At 40.7% G+C, this 17,252-nt stretch overlaps 1 protein-coding gene across 1 annotated transcript in view; it reads left to right on the top strand.

Annotated features, from left to right (window-relative positions):
• mGluR (metabotropic Glutamate Receptor) overlaps window positions 1–17,252 on the top strand; it is a 555,546-nt gene that overhangs the window by 111,603 nt on the left and 426,691 nt on the right. The gene's annotated exons all lie outside the window — the stretch shown is intronic.

Below are 17,252 nucleotides of genomic sequence, written 5' to 3'. Positions count from 1 at the left end.
AAGCACCTCACACTACACATTAACTACAAGCACCTCACACTGCATATTAACTACAAGCACCTCACACTACATATTAACTACAAGCACCTCACACTACACATTAACTACAAGCACCTCACACTACACATTAACTACAAGCACCTCACACTACTTATTAACTACAAGCACCTCACACTACACATTAACTACAAGCACCTCACACTACACATTAACTACAGGCACCTCACACTACACATACCTCACGCTACACATTAACTTCAAGCACCTCACACTACATATTAACTACAGGCACCTCACACTACATATTAACTACAAGCACCTCACACTACATATTAACTACAAGCACCTCACACTACATATTAACTACAAGCACCTCACACTACATATTAACTACAAGCACCTCACACTACATATTAACTACAAGCACCTCACACTACACGTTAACTACAAGCACCTCACACTACACATTAACTACAAGCACCTCACACTACACATTAACTTCAAGCACCTCACACTACACATTAACTTCAAGCACCTCACACTACACATTAACTACAATCACCTCACACTACACATTAACTTCAAGCACCTCACACTACACATTAACTACAAGCACCTCACACTACACATTAACTTCAAGCACCTCACACTACACATTAACTACAAGCACCTCACACTACACATTAACTACAAGCACCTCACACTACACATTAACTACAAGCACCTCACACTACACATTAACTTCAAGCACCTCACACTACACATTAACTTCAAGCACCTCACACTACACATTAACTACAAGCACCTCACACTACACATTAACTACAAGCACCTCACACTACACATTAACTACAAGCACCTCACACTACACATTAACTTCAAGCACCTCACACTACACATTAACTTCAAGCACCTCACACTACACATTAACTACAAGCACCTCACACTACACATTAACTACAAGCACCTCACACTACACATTAACTTCAAGCACCTCACACTACACATTAACTTCAAGCACCTCACACTACACATTAACTACAAGCACCACACACTACACATTAACTACAAGCACCTCACACTACACATTAACTACAAGCACCTCACACTACACATTAACTACAAGCACCTCACACTACACATTAACTACAAGCACCTCACACTACACATTAACTACAAGCACCTCACACTACACATTAACTACAAGCACCTCACACTACACATTAACTACAAGCACCTCACACTACACATTAACTACAAGCACCTCACACTACACATTAACTACAAGCACCTCACACTACACATTAACTACAAGCACCTCACACTACACATTAACTACAAGCACCTCACACTACACATTAAACTACAAGCACCTCACACTACACATTAACTACAAGCACCTCACACTACACATTAACTACAAGCACCTCACACTACACATTAACTACAAGCACCTCACACTACACATTAACTACAAGCACCTCACACTACACATTAACTACAAGCACCTCACACTACACATTAACTTCAAGCACCTCACACTGCACATTAACTACAAGCACCTCACACTGCACATTAACTACAAGCACCTCACACTACACATTAACTACAAGCACCTCACACTACACATTAACTACAAGCACCTCACACTACACATTAACTACAAGCACCTCACACTACACATTAACTACAAGCACCTCACACTACACATTAACTACAAGCACCTCACACTACACATTATCCTCAGCTCCTACAATACCAGTATATGCCTTGTACTGCTATGTTATCTATAAATCTGTCTTCCCATGTCATTAACTTTAAGCAGAAAACAAGTCTCGCCTTTATAAACTAAAAACCCTTTGATCCCACAGTAACCTCAAGGACCTGACTCCCCCATACGTGACCCCAGACCCCCAACACATTTGACCCCTGACCTTCCCAGAGATGTTTTCAGAATTGACCTCATCCGGCTCCATTCTCACCTCAGGCTCACCAACACACAAGTTTGCTCCTGCCATTAAATTTTGAGTTTATAAGAAAAAATTCAATCCAGAAGTTCTCAGTCACCGTCAAAAATAAATATATTTTCTCTTAGGTAAATGACTGGGAATGGCTAAAATAAATGAGTAGATTCACCTGCTATAAATAACTTCTCAAAGTCCAAAATCACTAAGATTTTTTCCTCTTGGCTCATTGAGAAATAAACTTCCCTCATTCTGGGACGATCTTTTCAGGAAGATGAACGAAAAAAAATGGGAAAAATACGTTATAAATGGAAATAAGAATCATTAGACTAAAAAAAATTATATGAAAAGGTGGTAAATGAAAAATATATATAGAAATGAAATTCCTGGAACCTCCATGACTTCACTCCCCCTTCCTTCCTCCCCCTCTCTCCCTCCCCTCAACCTTCTAGAACCTCCATGACTTCACTTCCCCCCCCCCTTTAGGAACCTCCACGACTTCACTTCCCTCTCCTTGCTCCATCTCTTTCCCCCTCCCTCTTCAAGAAACCCATGACTTCACTTCCCCTCCCTTGTACTCCCCTTCAAGAACCTCCATGATGGAGATAAATGGTGTAAACTACGGACATAATGGAAAACTAGACAAATCCTAATATAGTGATATCCTTTCACAGTGAGCTTAATAAGTTTATGAACAGATCTGAAAAATGGAGTGGCGATACCGGCAAGATGTTGAAAAAAATGGTCTTATGTATAATTTATGACATTATAGGAAACGTTTCGCCACGAGTGGCTTCTTCTGAAGAACCCTCTCGTGGCGAAACTTAGGCATTACATTGTCCAGTGTATAACCTTTGTACACCTGTGAATAAGTACTTGCTGCGCAAATCGTAATTTTTTGATACATCACGATGAGTCTAGTGGTCATTACAACACTGATGTCAGACTTGACTATGAAGAAAGAGTGTGTTGGAGGTCATTAAAAAATAGGTGGAGTGAGAATTTATACTGATGAGAAAGTGCAAGGAAAGAGGAGTTTATTCCAACACACTTAGTGTATATAGCGATAAATGCGATAACGTGTAAGGAAATCACTCGGTATCGACAGACTGCGCGGAATTTTACTTCGGTCACTGGTCGGTACTCAGTGACTCGGCGACACTTCAACGTAATGAAGGAGTGGACGCAGCTGGGAACCTCTTATTAGTTCGCAACTGTGAAGAGCTGGAGACACCAAGGTTAAGTTGATGGTGTGGAAAAAAGACACTTATTAGAGGAAACGTTTCACCACTAGTGGCGAAGAGTTTTCTCTAATAAATGTCCTAATCTGTACATGTCTTTATGCTCATCTTGTCGGTATCACTATACCATTTTTCAGTTATGTTCGTATTAGTAGTTTTCAAGTACACAGAGCCAGAAACACTCCCAAAATATAAACCTACTTTACTAATGTGCAAACTACAAATTCTTTGACGAATTACCGTAAAATGATGAACATATGATTGGATACCCCATCGTGCCAGTTAAAGTGATGGTACCGGATTTTCCGCCATATAAGGCTCCCTTTTTATTCTCACAGAAAAGTTTTGGAAAATCACCCTGCGCCTTATATGCTCGAGATCAGGGTTAAGGGTAGGGTTTGGGTTACGCTTTAACAGTTGTTTATTAACGTTACGATACAACTGCTTAGAAACATTGTTTTATATGCTCTCATACGATCATGCGCCTTATATGCCGGAAAATACTGTATAGTACAGTTTCAATAGCACGTAGCCAGGTTGAATCCAAGGCGGCGGAACATACGTGTATGTGTCCTACAACCTACAAATGAAGAATAAAGTCACAATTCTGTATCCGGAAGAATTCACCATAAACTGCACTTGGGAGAGAAACCTTAAGACGACGTCTCGGTCCACTGTCAGGCCGATTTGGCGATGGTCTAGGAGAGACCGAAATGTCGTCTTAAGTGCGATCTGCTACAAATGTTACCGACATCACGAGGTAGTGTCAAACACTGACTACAGTTCTTATATGTTTGACTGTGGAATGAGCTTGTGGAATTAAATATTTCATCATGTGTGACTTAGGTGCCAGGTCCCAGGACCTGTTTGAATTTTGTGCCTTTTAGCAATATTCAACAAGTAAATACCTTGGATGACACACGAAAATCTTCTAGGTATATAGAGTATATATTACCGACTTCTTAACTTTATGGTCGTGACGGGAGAAATAGTGCTTCGTAATAAATGTAATAATAATGTTATTATATAAGACAATTGCCCCCAAAAAATATATAAGACAATTGCCCCAAAAAAATCATTTGTGTATTGATCCTGGATAAAAAAAATAGTTTTCGGGTTACCCTGCCTCGGTGAGAGACGGCCGGTGTGTAAAAAAAAGAATTTCTAAGAGTTAACTGCGCTCGTACTGTTGGTTTTTCTATACAGTATTGTATTAATAGTTCCCATCTATCCGGGTGATGAAAACATTAAGACGACCTTAACTTTGGTTTCGTAACACATTTGATTTTAGTTTGAGGATAAGAATTGTTTAGAGATCCAAGACGATACTAAAATTTTCATCATCTGTCCGCAATAAAAAAAAATGTCATCTACCTATCACAATCAAATTTGATCCGGAAGTAATATATGTGGTAATAATTCGTTACCAATTTATCCCTTAAGAAAATTATTTAAGACTGTGCCTACAGGATTTCCCTTTGGAAAATCTTAGGTTTTCCTGTAGAAATTATTGTTGACGGAAAAGACATTGTCAGCAACACACAGTCTCAATAATTTGTAAAAGCAGAAGTATATTAAGTTTAGGCAAGACCCTATTAAGAAAGATTTAGGTTTATGACTCATGGACCAGGTGAGGTTTATGGTTTATAGTTGCACGAACTTGGAAGATACTTAAGACCAGAGTTAAACACCATAAATATGCAGTAACTGCTGACCAAGAAACCAGGCCTCTGCTCATATATGAGAAACACTTGCCTCTGTAGACTGTACTAATTCTAAAGCATTACTTACAAGTCATTCTGTTTTCCAGTGAAATATTGTGCGGTCGTCGCTTATTAATTTGATCATAACCCATTTTAAATTTGAGTTCTTTCATCAATACACATGTCAGTTTTATGGTCAGAGTTTCATTTCTAATCTTAACGGTGAAAATATTTTATTTGTTTTCTTTATTAAAAGCAAGAGTCAGCCTTAGAAACTTCGTATATCTTGTATCCGTTCTTTATGGAGTCTGGCTACCTTATCTAAGTTATTCCTTTGAGAGATTTAACAATTCATTTACTGAAATATGTTCTTTGTAATTATTAAAATAGTGAGTGACTACTTTGCTCACATCTTGCCTGCACTTTGACTTTATATTGTTCCTACTTTATAGGCTTGACAGTATAATTATAGTAGGTTAATTGCATAGGTAATCTTCTAGGCTTAATACATGTAGTGATAATGGTTCTGAGCTGGACTTGCCTAACATAGGCTAGTAGCCCTACTGAGATTCATTTTTACTCTTATGATTAAACTTAAACGCGGAGGAGCCACTCATCGTAATGTAAGGTAAAATATATATCTCAGTCTATATATCCTGTGTCTCCTGTTAAGTTTTCGATTTGGACTATAATATAGGCAAGTGAGGAAAAACTAGGACATATAATAATTGGTTATAATTATAACAAATTGTTTTTAAAGGGGTGGGCCGGTAAGCCAGGGAAAGGCCTCGGTTAGATGACCCAGAGCTCCAAGTGACGCGGGTCTTATAAGTCATCATATAACTGAGACCCGCGTCAGGAAACACTTGTCCTGTTTCCTGACAATTTTATATATATACTAAGGCATTTTTAGGAAGAGTTGGAAATGATCAAAGTCGTGGAAACGACTCGTCAAAACTGCAAGCCAGTGGCTTACACACTGGCTTGGAGTTTTACGACTCACTTGCCATGGGTTCTAACCCCACCCGTACTCTGGTTTGATCAAGGTCTCACGACAGAAACATTTGAAAATACATTTATCACGGCCCTATGCTGTACATTCTACAAGACTGATGGACTGAACACATCGACTCCAGGCTGAGGGACTGATAACCTCAAACTCCTCTCCTTACACCTTTCTACTTTGTATTGGACTGATGAAGCCACTGTGTGGCGGAACGTTTCCTCAGTAAAGATTCCCATTTATCATAGTGTTTGTTCATGTGCCTTTCTAAAGCATTTTGTGCGTACACAAATAACCTTCACGTAGAGACCGAAACTTATGACTAGTTAATGGTCCAAGACCGAAACGTCGTCTTGAATTTCAGTCTCCTGTGCGCGAGTTATTTGTGTGTTGTTCCAGTCACGGTATTGTGACTTTTTTCTCAGTTTGTCTGTGTCAATTATCGAACTTCATATTATATTATCGACATAGTCCGAAACAAATATTTATGCAGTGTTAACGTAAGTTAGAAATTGAAATTAAATTAGTGCATAAACTTTCACTATACTGCCGTGAAAATTTGAATTTTTGTCTAATTTAATTAACACATCAGTGAATTTATTTCAGTTTTTAATAAAAAAAAATTTTTTTTAAACGGATGAAGGGATAAGCCAGTAGAAGGTCTCGGTCGGATGACCAAAAGCTCCAGTGGTGGATCATCATATAACTAAGACCCTAGTCAGGAAACACTTGTCCTTGTTCCTGACAAACCTAACCTAACCTTCACAATTTTCTGTTGCTGTTTGTTTGTTTACTTTCCGCTATTAGAAAATAAGTGTTCAACACCATAATGAGTTAATAAGCTTAACGAAGAGTTAACGAGGTAACTCTATTTGCTTTATTTAAACTAGAGACTGGAGCACAGATCCAGTTCCCTAGATCAAGAGCCCCCTCACCAGCATCAAGGAACCTTCCTTGAGCTTAGCGAGGTCTAGGAAGCCTAAGATGGGTAGGGTAGGTGCCTGAGCCAGAGCTTGCAGCTCACAAGACTGTCATTCCCATTAGTCCCCTACGGGCGGGGATGGCAGACCAGAGAGGCCTAGCTTCTCTCTAGGAGCCCCGTGAGGGTGGGGAATGTGGCTAGGCCTGGGGACAGTTGGTCCCAAAGTTGACGGGGTACTTGTGCCTCCTCCCATGGGAGACTTAGGTCTCACACACTCCCTAGACAGGGAGCCAAGGCCGGGCCACCACTTGGAAAAGGCCCGGGCCGGGAGAATACCGGCGAATCTTTAATAATGATAATAAATAACCATACCACGGGCGGGTTTAGAACCCGCGATCAGAGAGTCATAACACTCCAGACTGACGCGCTAGCCACTGGGCCAGCTAGCTACAATAAGATGCATCCAAATAGGTATATTTATATGCCAGTGGAAAGTTAGCATAGGCACCACTGTGACCACAGATGCAAGTTTTTACAGACGAATCTCCGCCAGCGTAGCCGTAACTAAGTCAAAATGGACAGCACTAGAGGAGCACAACAGGAGGCCTACTGGCTCATTGTAAGCTCTAACTTTTCAATGTTCTGTGATGATGTGGGTGATGGGGGTAACTAAGGTAAACATACCACTGACCTTATTAATGTTGTGGGTAGTTAAAAGTTGAAGATATATTTTAATTTTATAATTTTCCTGAAATAAACTGTATAGTTGTTTTCCTTACTATGAGGTGGAAAACAGCATTGTTGTGCGTGAACATTGTGTGTGTTCCTGTAGGTGCATGGGAATACTTCTTGCGTCCACCCAAACTTGCACACCAGTTTGAGTGGACGCATTAAATACCCTCCCTAATGGTAGCGTAATGGTGGTGGAGGTAATAAGTACTACTGGTGCTAATAGTAGTGTACTGGTGGTAGTAGGAGTGTGCTGGCGGTGATAGTAGTTGTAGTAGTAGTGGTGGTCGTAGAGACAGTAATGAGGTAATATCAGTAGTAATAGTAGTAGTAGAGATAGAATTAAAAGTAAACTGTAGAATGTAGTAGTGCTTGCAGAAGGATCTGAAACCGTGTTGGCATACATACATGCATGCATACATGCATTTATACATACATATATACAATTATACACACACAGTACATACAGTACTATATTCACATGCATGTAAGGGAACAGTTATCTATGGAAATATATGCGCATATATCAATAAAGTACACAGCAACACACAAATCAGTAAAATATAGAGCAAGAAATATTTTTTAGCTTTCGCCTGTGTGTGAAAACTGACATCAGGATCCACGTAGAGAATATTTTCATAAACTCAGGAGGCTTATATGCCGACATATCATTAAATTCAGGATTTTAGTGGTGTAATAGAGTGTAAGGAGGAAAAAAATCATGGTAATTTTAAGTGGTCATATACGGTTAACGATCTTACGAAACTTTTCTGTATAGTTTTTTTAAGCGATTGACAAATTGCATTCAGAATTGAATAGGGCATAATATAAAGGCATTTCAAAGTGCTATTCAATCTGGATGGGCTTTTTCAGTCTCGTTTATAAAAAAAATCGCACATAATAGAGGAACTGTGGAAGAGCTGACTCTACAAATATTGGCTGGAGTTAAGTAGAAGAATTAGACGTATGTGGAACATCAGGGTATCTGTACTTATAGACGTTTTGCCATCCAGCGACTTAATTTATTGATACAATCTGAAGAGAGTAGAAATATATACAGAAGAAAGTGGAAGACCAGGTAATCAGTCCCTCATCCTAGGAGCAGGTGAGAAACAGTAATGTCTAAAAGAATCTGAAGCACAAGCAGGGAGATTGGCTCTTATACACGGTGTGTAGAATAAAGAGTGTCTGTGGTTTATGACTGATCACGTTATTGATCCAGTCAAGTCAGTTATGGAATTCAGCCCAGAAGCCTGCCATCTCATTTCTGTCTACCTAAATTCTTACGTCTAGTTTACACATGTGGGTCGGTTGCAGATATGTTGCATCACTGCTGGTGGGCTGAGGATATGGCAAGGACCCCTCTCAACTCGGTCCTGGAGGGCGGGTCCTTCACAAATCTAACCTCTTCTCAGCAATCAGCTTCAACTTTCCTCACCTGACCCTTCACGTCACAATGCGTCTACATATACTCACGTACTCTCTGCTTAGGTAGATCTGCTTCCGAATTAATTAAGCCTACTGTGTGGGCGAAACGTTGTCAAAAGATAACGTTATAAATAACTTGTCTACTTTTCTACCGCCTTTACTGAAGTCCGTATTCACAGTATCATTTTCATGAACATGATCTACCGCCTCAAGATACCTTAAGAAAGAGTTAATAAATTTGTAAGGCATGAACGCCCCTTTGTAAAACCGCGCTGAGATTCATTGATCAATTTATGTCTTTCAGACAGGTTGGAGAAAAAGCTTTTACTGAATCAATGTTTCGCTTTATGTAAAGTTTTATCGAGTCATGAACAAGTTGAACACAGAGCGGAGCGTTGTCTCAGTAAAAGTTTTTTTTTACATGTTGATAATACGAAATTTTTACCAGCTTGACACTTGTTAAAAGGTGTACGAGAGTAACAGAGGGAGGGGGGGCATAGGATATATACATAGCGTTATACACATATATTCACATGTTTTTATATGAGCAAATAAATAAGTGGTACTGTACTTGGTTTCCAGATAGTGTTGGGTATTACCTGGCCACCAGGTATTATTTACCGTGTTGCTAGCCAGTTACGACAGATTTTGAATGAACAATGAGGATATCCTCAAGCATCCCAGAGCGGCTCTGTTATTTACACAATTCCTAGCACTTGATTACTCTTTCACGCAGCAGCTGGAAGCTGGTGTGGTTGTGGAGATGCAGGTGGGGGTGGTGGTGACGGTGAAAGGTGAAAAAGTAAGTTGAGTAGGTACGTGAGTGGGTGTGGGTGAGTGTGAGTTGGACCTGTCTAGCATGTATGTTGAAAACAGTAATAATACCGACAAGATGAAGAATAAAACACATATTCTACAGTTGGGTATATATATTGTTGATTGAAATGTTTCGCCTATGCAGTAGACTTCATCAGTCAAATACAGTGGCAGCAGCCGTGGTGGTAGCAGTAAAAATTATGTAATCAGTCTATCAACCCTATAAAAGTGTTCAGCTCCAGAATCTGGAACAGTGTGAAGCTGAAGCATAAAAATGGAATTTTAAATACTTTCGAAGGTGAGGCGGTATAGTAGTACAGAGGACATCTTCCACAACTTCATTGCTAGGTATGAGTGAGAAGTGTCGGAATCTAGAGAACGTACTTAGCATGGCCCAGTAAACCCGCTGCAGTGCTCTTCAAATTCTCTCACTCTTTCTTCTGCTAGTGATCCCGGCCTCTTGCTACGTCATCGAGGCCTACACGCCTTATCTTCTGCATTCTTATGCTTCACCTTCACATTGTTCTAGACTATGGAACTGAACACTTCTGAAGATCACCTCAAGAACTATTTCTATAAGGTTGATGGACTGATTACATTTTTACTTCGCTACAATGCCTGCTGCCTCTCTGACTGAAGAAGCCTACTGCATAGGCGAAACGTTTCTATCTAGCAGGGTCCAGTAGGCCTGCTGTAGTGTTACTTCTTCCGTATGTTCTTAAGAAGAATATTGTGAAAGAGATAAAAAAATGATCGAGGGGAAATTAGTCTGGAAGTCGAATGATCTTCGATTGTATGACTAGAAAACCGATAAATTGATAAATGAGACACTTGTGCAATATTTGGGTGTCTTTTTCCTGGAAACGTTGCGCCAGCCAGTGGCTTCTTTAGTCCAATTCAGAGAAGAACGGTGAAATATGAGTAAGAGTTTGAGGTAATCAGCCCCTCAGTCTGGAGTCGATGTGTACAGTCCAAATGTTGCACGAGTGTCTCATTTATCAGAAGGTTCTTTGTGTGTGGGGGGGGGGGAAGAAGTTGGGGTTTGAATAATCCCGGAGTGTGTTTGGGAAAGGTGGCGTTTGGTGAGAGAGGAAGGAAGAAAAGTGTCCTTAACCCCACGCTCATCCTCTTTGGATGCGTGGTCACAGACCATTGTGTAGACCACGGGATTGGAGACGCCATGGTGAGGACTGTGTTGTGGTGCAGAGTTATGAAGCTCTCAAGACCTCTTGTTGCAAGCTGGTGATACTTGTTGATCATGTGAGGCGTGCTAGAGAGCCTCTCAGGGCTGGCTATTGCTCAGAGCTGGCTGACATTATCTGTACCCTCCTGTACTCCCATGTACCCTCCTATACCTTCTTGTCCTCTCCTGTACCTTCCTTTGCTCTCTTGTACCTTCCTGTGCCTTCCTAGTACCTTCCTGTGCTTTCCTAGTACTTCCTTTGGTTTCCTGTACCTTTCTGTGTCTTTCTGTACCTTCCTATATAATCCTGTACGTTTCTCTGCTGTCTTGAACCTTCCAGAACCTTCCTGTGCTCTCCTGCACTTTACTGTACCCTGTATCGTCCTATACACTCCTGTACCCTCCTATACATCTCTGTGGTGTTCTCCAGAATCTTCCTGTACCCTCTTGTACCCTCATATACTTTTCTGTAACCTCCTGTACCTTTCTGTGCTCTCTTGTCCCCTCATGTAATCACGTGTACCCTTTTGTACTCATCTGTGCCCTTCTGTGCTCACATGTGCTCCCTGTATCATTCTGTATCCTGTGCTCACGTGTACCCTTCTGTACCCACGCACATTTTCCTTTACCCTTTTCCATCAGGTTGAACCCGGCAGAGGACATCCTACACAACACTGTACCACACCACTACATCCTACACAACACTGTACCACACCACCACACACACTACACAACACTGTACCACACCACCACACACTACACAACACTAACACACTAACACACACACACATACACACACATGCATGCACATACAACAGGCCTAGTGTCTAATCGACATGTGCCTAGGGCAAAATGGTAACTAACTAACTGTGCCACACCGCCATATACTACGCGACACTTTACCACACCACCACTTACTACACAACACTGTACCACACCACCACTTACTGCACAACACTGTACCACACCACCACTTACTGCACAACACTGTACCACACCACCACTTACTGCACAACACTGTACCACACCACCACTTACTGCACAACACTGTACCACACCACCACTTACTACACAACACTGTACCACACCACCACTTACTACACAACACTGTACCACACCACCACTTACTGCACAACACTGTACCACACCACCACTTACTGCACAACACTGTACCACATCACATTATCGCAATACACAACGTTACGAGGAATTAGACACACATGGAACACCTGCTTTTATTTCTAATACAGTCAGCCAGGTGTTGCGTACGTGCCTAGTTCCTCAGTATTGTATGGTACCAGTATTGTGATGATACCAGGATTGTGATGGTACCAGGATTGTGATGGTACCATTATTGTATGGCACCAGTATTATGATGGTACCAGGATTGTGATGGATCCAGGGTTGTGATGGTACCAGTTTTGTGATGGTACCAGCATTGTGATGGTACCAGCATTGTGATGGTACCAGCATTGTGATGGTACCAGTATTGTATGATACCAGTATTGTGATGGTACCAGGATTGTGATGGTACCAGTATTGTGATGGTACCAGTATTGTGATGGTACCAGTATTGTGATGGTACCAGTATTGTGATGGTACCAGTATTGTGATGGTACCAGTATTGTGATGGTACCAGTATTGTGATGGTACCAGTCTTGTGATGGTACCAGCATTGTGATGGTACCAGCATTGTGATGGTACCAGCATTGTGATGGTACTAGTATTGTATGATACCAGTATTGTGATAGTACCAGTATTGTGATGGTACCAGTATTGTGATGGTACCAGTATTGTGATGGTACCAGTATTGTGATGGTACCAGTATTGTGATGGTACCAGTATTGTGATGGTACCAGTATTGTGATGGTACCAGTATTGTATGGTACCAGTATTGTATGGTACCAGTATTGTGATGGTACCAGTATTGTGATGGTACCAGTATTGTGATGGTACCAGTATTGTGATGGTACCAGTATTGTGATGGTACCAGGTGACGTTCACACCGGCTACCATAACAATAACTACGACTCTTTTAACACTAAACTGTTTTTAACAACCTCAACAAGATGAAAATAAAATCACAAAAATATTTACAATACTGTAAAACGCGTACAAAAAAAAAATAAATTAAAGTAAAATATTAAAATGCACAATACTGTGTCTGGAGCAACACACAAATAACCCACACATAGAACACTTCAACTTATGACAACGTTTCGGTCCGATTTATATTCTTATTAATGGTGGAAGTCGGACCGAAACGTCGTCATAAGTCTCCCTTTATGTGCGGGTTATTTGTCTGTTAAACTCAGATATAAGCAATAAGTAAATGTTATTTAAAATTCAGAATTTTCTGCTGTCTAGGTACACGTAATATTAGGTAAAATATTAAGTCATTTAAGTCTTCATAGAAATATCAAAGAGTGAATCTCATGAACACTGATCTCTTAACACAATGGTGTACTACACTAATTCCACACAAATATAAACGTAAGTATATCTTCCTACATGTCTCAGTCTTATATCGGACTCGCATTACACTATAACCATAACTTGGCTAAGTCCGTACACTGGACTAATAGTAAGTACGTAAATAGCTTTAACAATATTTATCTGAGTCCGCCCATGGACAAGTACCAAGTCCATACAGACGAACTACATTCATATATGATTAGTGATAACTTTCACACGGGGCCAGGAGTTGTGACTCAATTCCTGCAACCACAAATAGGTAAGTACAACAAATAACTCGATTTAAAGTCTCACATCGAGCACAATGAGTCTGTATCTCCATTCAGGTAAGCATATAAGTCTACAATACATAGTGTCTATGTAGAAAATACCTTACATTATGAGATATCGACAAGAGATAAATCTTAGTTGAAACCACATTGACACCAAAATAATGACAACGTCCACACAATACGCTGGAGATTTGCGTCTTAGAAAATCTTTGTCTCCCTCTCTCTGGCATGAGAATTTTCCACCGTCCACAGGAGAGCGCAGGCTGATTCTCCAATTGACACAAAATAATGACAGGGCCCTCAGACATATTTGTAGGTTATGCTTCCCTGTCACGAGCTCTCGCGAGGTTCACAATGAAGCATCAACGAGGTGTTAAACTGACACAAATATTGCAGGGTCCACAGACTCGTCCAACACGAGACAGAGTAAAATGATGTGTTTATATGAGAGATGGCAAGTGATTCAGCGGAGAAGACATTTCTCCACACAACAAGAGCAGCCAGCTGCTGTCCGACCTCTAGCCAGCACCGGTGAACGGGTCTGTTAATTGGTTAATTGGTTTTAAAGCCTACGAACTACACGAGGGTCATTAAGGCTGTATATAACTGTTCCCACCAGTCAAGAATACTGTAATCCCTACTGCTGTTATTATTATTGTTAATGTCATTGCTGCTATTGTTATCGTTTGTTATTATTCTAACAAGTATTGACTTTTGTAATTTAAGTTTATTGACAGCGGATAAGTTTAAGCAGGAGTTTTTAACTATCAGGACAGTGTGCCAACAGTTTCCCGTGTGATCTGGTTCTAGCAAGGTGTGTGGGAACCTCACTCCCCCCAGGAACACATACAAAGAAAGGTGTGTGTGTTCCCACACACCTTGCTACAACAGGATCAAACGGGGAACTGTTGTCAAACTATACTGATAGTTAAAAACTCATGTTGAAACTTATCCGCTGTATTACAACCCAGGATTCAAATGGCCTGTTACCCCGGGTGTAATGGGAGCAAATAAACACAGTAGAAAAAGTTTAGACTTATATTATCCTTCACCAATTTATAACAGCAATATGTACACTATGTACAGAGATAAGTATAGTGCACTCCACGGTAAGCAAAGCAGAAATAGAAGCCACAAGATAGCAGACCGTGCTTCAACCAGCTCTAGAATGGGAATGACAAGGGCAGACAGGAGAGCGGTACCCACATAACCTCTGCGATTGCCAAAACCATCTTCTTATTGGCTAGAACCTGGTCACTAGTTGAACGACGGGGCCCCATCATCAACTCTTATCAACCTGGTTCGCTGGTTGGGGGAGATAGCCTGTAAATGAGGGTGTGTACATGCGCCGAATAAAGGTTACGTACTCTTTGCATGCCACACGCTGTCTATATGTGTTAAATCTCAACAATCAACACTTGTAAGAATAACAATGAATAACAACAGTAAACAATAATAACACCAATAACAACAGAAGTAATAATAATTTAAAATGGCATGAATTAATAAGCAAGTCATATCAATATGGCAGCTACTTGATAACAATTAATCTTGTTTTAAATCTCGCAAGAAAACGTCCTAACTTTTTTACGGAAATATGCGAAATACTTAAATAATTAAATATTTTTTTTTATTATCACACTGGCCGATTCCCACCAAGGCAGGGTGGCCCGAATTAAATATAATAACTTCAAATATTTACTATTTAAATCATGACTAGCGAAATTATAACACGACTGCACTCAAATTGCAAACTGGGTGGGACTCGAACCCATGGCAAGTGAATTTTAAGCCTCGCAGGCCAGTGTGTTGTCCACGGAACCAATATACCAACTAGGTATATTTCACTTCACCTGCTAGATATTATGTCTCGCTTACCATAGGTTGAAGCCACACCAGCCCTGTGATGAAATTAAATCAATCTGCTGTGCACATGACACTCCACCCTGGTGACATTCATCACAACTAGCATTATACAAATGAGTAGGAATCTTAGTACAAACACAAGAGGTAGAGCCTCTGTACACGTTAGAGATGGAACCTGTTTCCTATTAAGTATTCAGCGATGCACCGTAGTGCTTTACCCTTTAGCCTTTAACGCTTTTCTAATTTGTGAATTAACTTATGGTGGAGGTAGAGTGTAAAGCACCTCGCAGTTCACGAATAAACAGTAAATCAATCCTTTTCTTTAATGCTGTGTCTGTCACACACTTATACAACTTCAGAGTTTCCTAAGAATTTTTTTTCTTTCTGAACCTATACTTTTATGAATACCTTTGTGTGTGTGTATGTACTCACGTATTTGTGGTTGCAGGGGTCGATTCATAGCTCCTGGTCCCGCCTCTTCACTGATTGCTACTAGGTCCTCTCTCTGCCTGCTCCATGAGCTTTATCAAACCTCGTTTTAAAACTATGTATGGTTCCCGCCTCCGCTACGTCACTTTCTAGGCTATTCCACTGCCTGACTACTCTATGACTGAAGAAATACTTCCTAACATCCCTTTGGTTCATCTGACTCTTCAACTTCCAATCGTGACCTCTTGTTTGTGTCCCATCTCTGGAACATCCCGTCTTTGTCCACCTTGCCTATTCCGCGCAGTATTTTATATGTCGTTATCATGTCTCCCCTGACCCTCCTGTCCTCCAGTGTCGTCAGGCCGATTTCCCTTAACCTTTCTTCGTAGGACAATCCCCTTAGCTCTGGGACTAGTCTTGTTGCAAACCTTTGCACTTTCTCTAATTTCTTGACGTGCTTGACCAGGTGTGGATTCCAAACTGGTGCTGCATACTCCAGTATGGGCTTGACGTAAATGGTGTGTGTGTGTGTGTGTGTGTGTGTGTGTGTGTGTGTGTGTGTGTGTGTGTGTGTGTGTGTGTGTGTGTGTGTGTGTGTGTGTGTGTGTGTGTGTGTGTGTGTGTGTGTGTGTGTGTGTGTGTGTGTGTGTGTGTGTGTGTGTGTGTGTAATCTAGTTGTACGCAACTAGTGGTATTTACAGGGCGTCGATATATCACTTCTGACTGTCTTAACTTGTGTCAATCAGTTTTAATGATCTCTGCTGTGCCATTGCTTGCTTATTCTTACTCATAAAACTGTGTACTGTATTTTTGTACACTACCTTCCCGTCCTGCCTGTTCCACTTTCTACGCTGACACTCAAAATGTATCTCCTAGTGTCCCTGTAGCTCATTTGCATATTGCTTCCATTTGCCCCCCTGGCTCCCTTTAATCACATCTCAATCCGTCCCTGTCAACTCTATAATCCCTTGAGTATTCGTCATGACAGTCATGTCTTTCCCGGCTCTCCTCTTTTCCTGAGTTGTTAATTTTAGTTCATCTCTTTGTCCTATATTCATTTCAGTTCTGAGACTTGTTTCGTCATTAGCCTTTATGATAATTCTCTCTAGATTCTGAATATACTTGACGTGATGTGGGCTCCAAGCTGGGGCTGCATACTCCAAAGTGGACTTAACATATGTGTAAAATGCTCTGAATTCTTTATTATTAAGGTTCCTGAGA

The sequence above is a fragment of the Cherax quadricarinatus genome, chromosome 45 (genome assembly GCF_038502225.1).
Source record: "Cherax quadricarinatus isolate ZL_2023a chromosome 45, ASM3850222v1, whole genome shotgun sequence".
Classification (NCBI taxonomy): Eukaryota; Metazoa; Arthropoda; class Malacostraca; order Decapoda; family Parastacidae; genus Cherax; species Cherax quadricarinatus.
The sequence above is the reverse complement of the archived record's forward strand: the minus strand, read 5'-3'. Positions and strand labels throughout refer to the sequence as shown.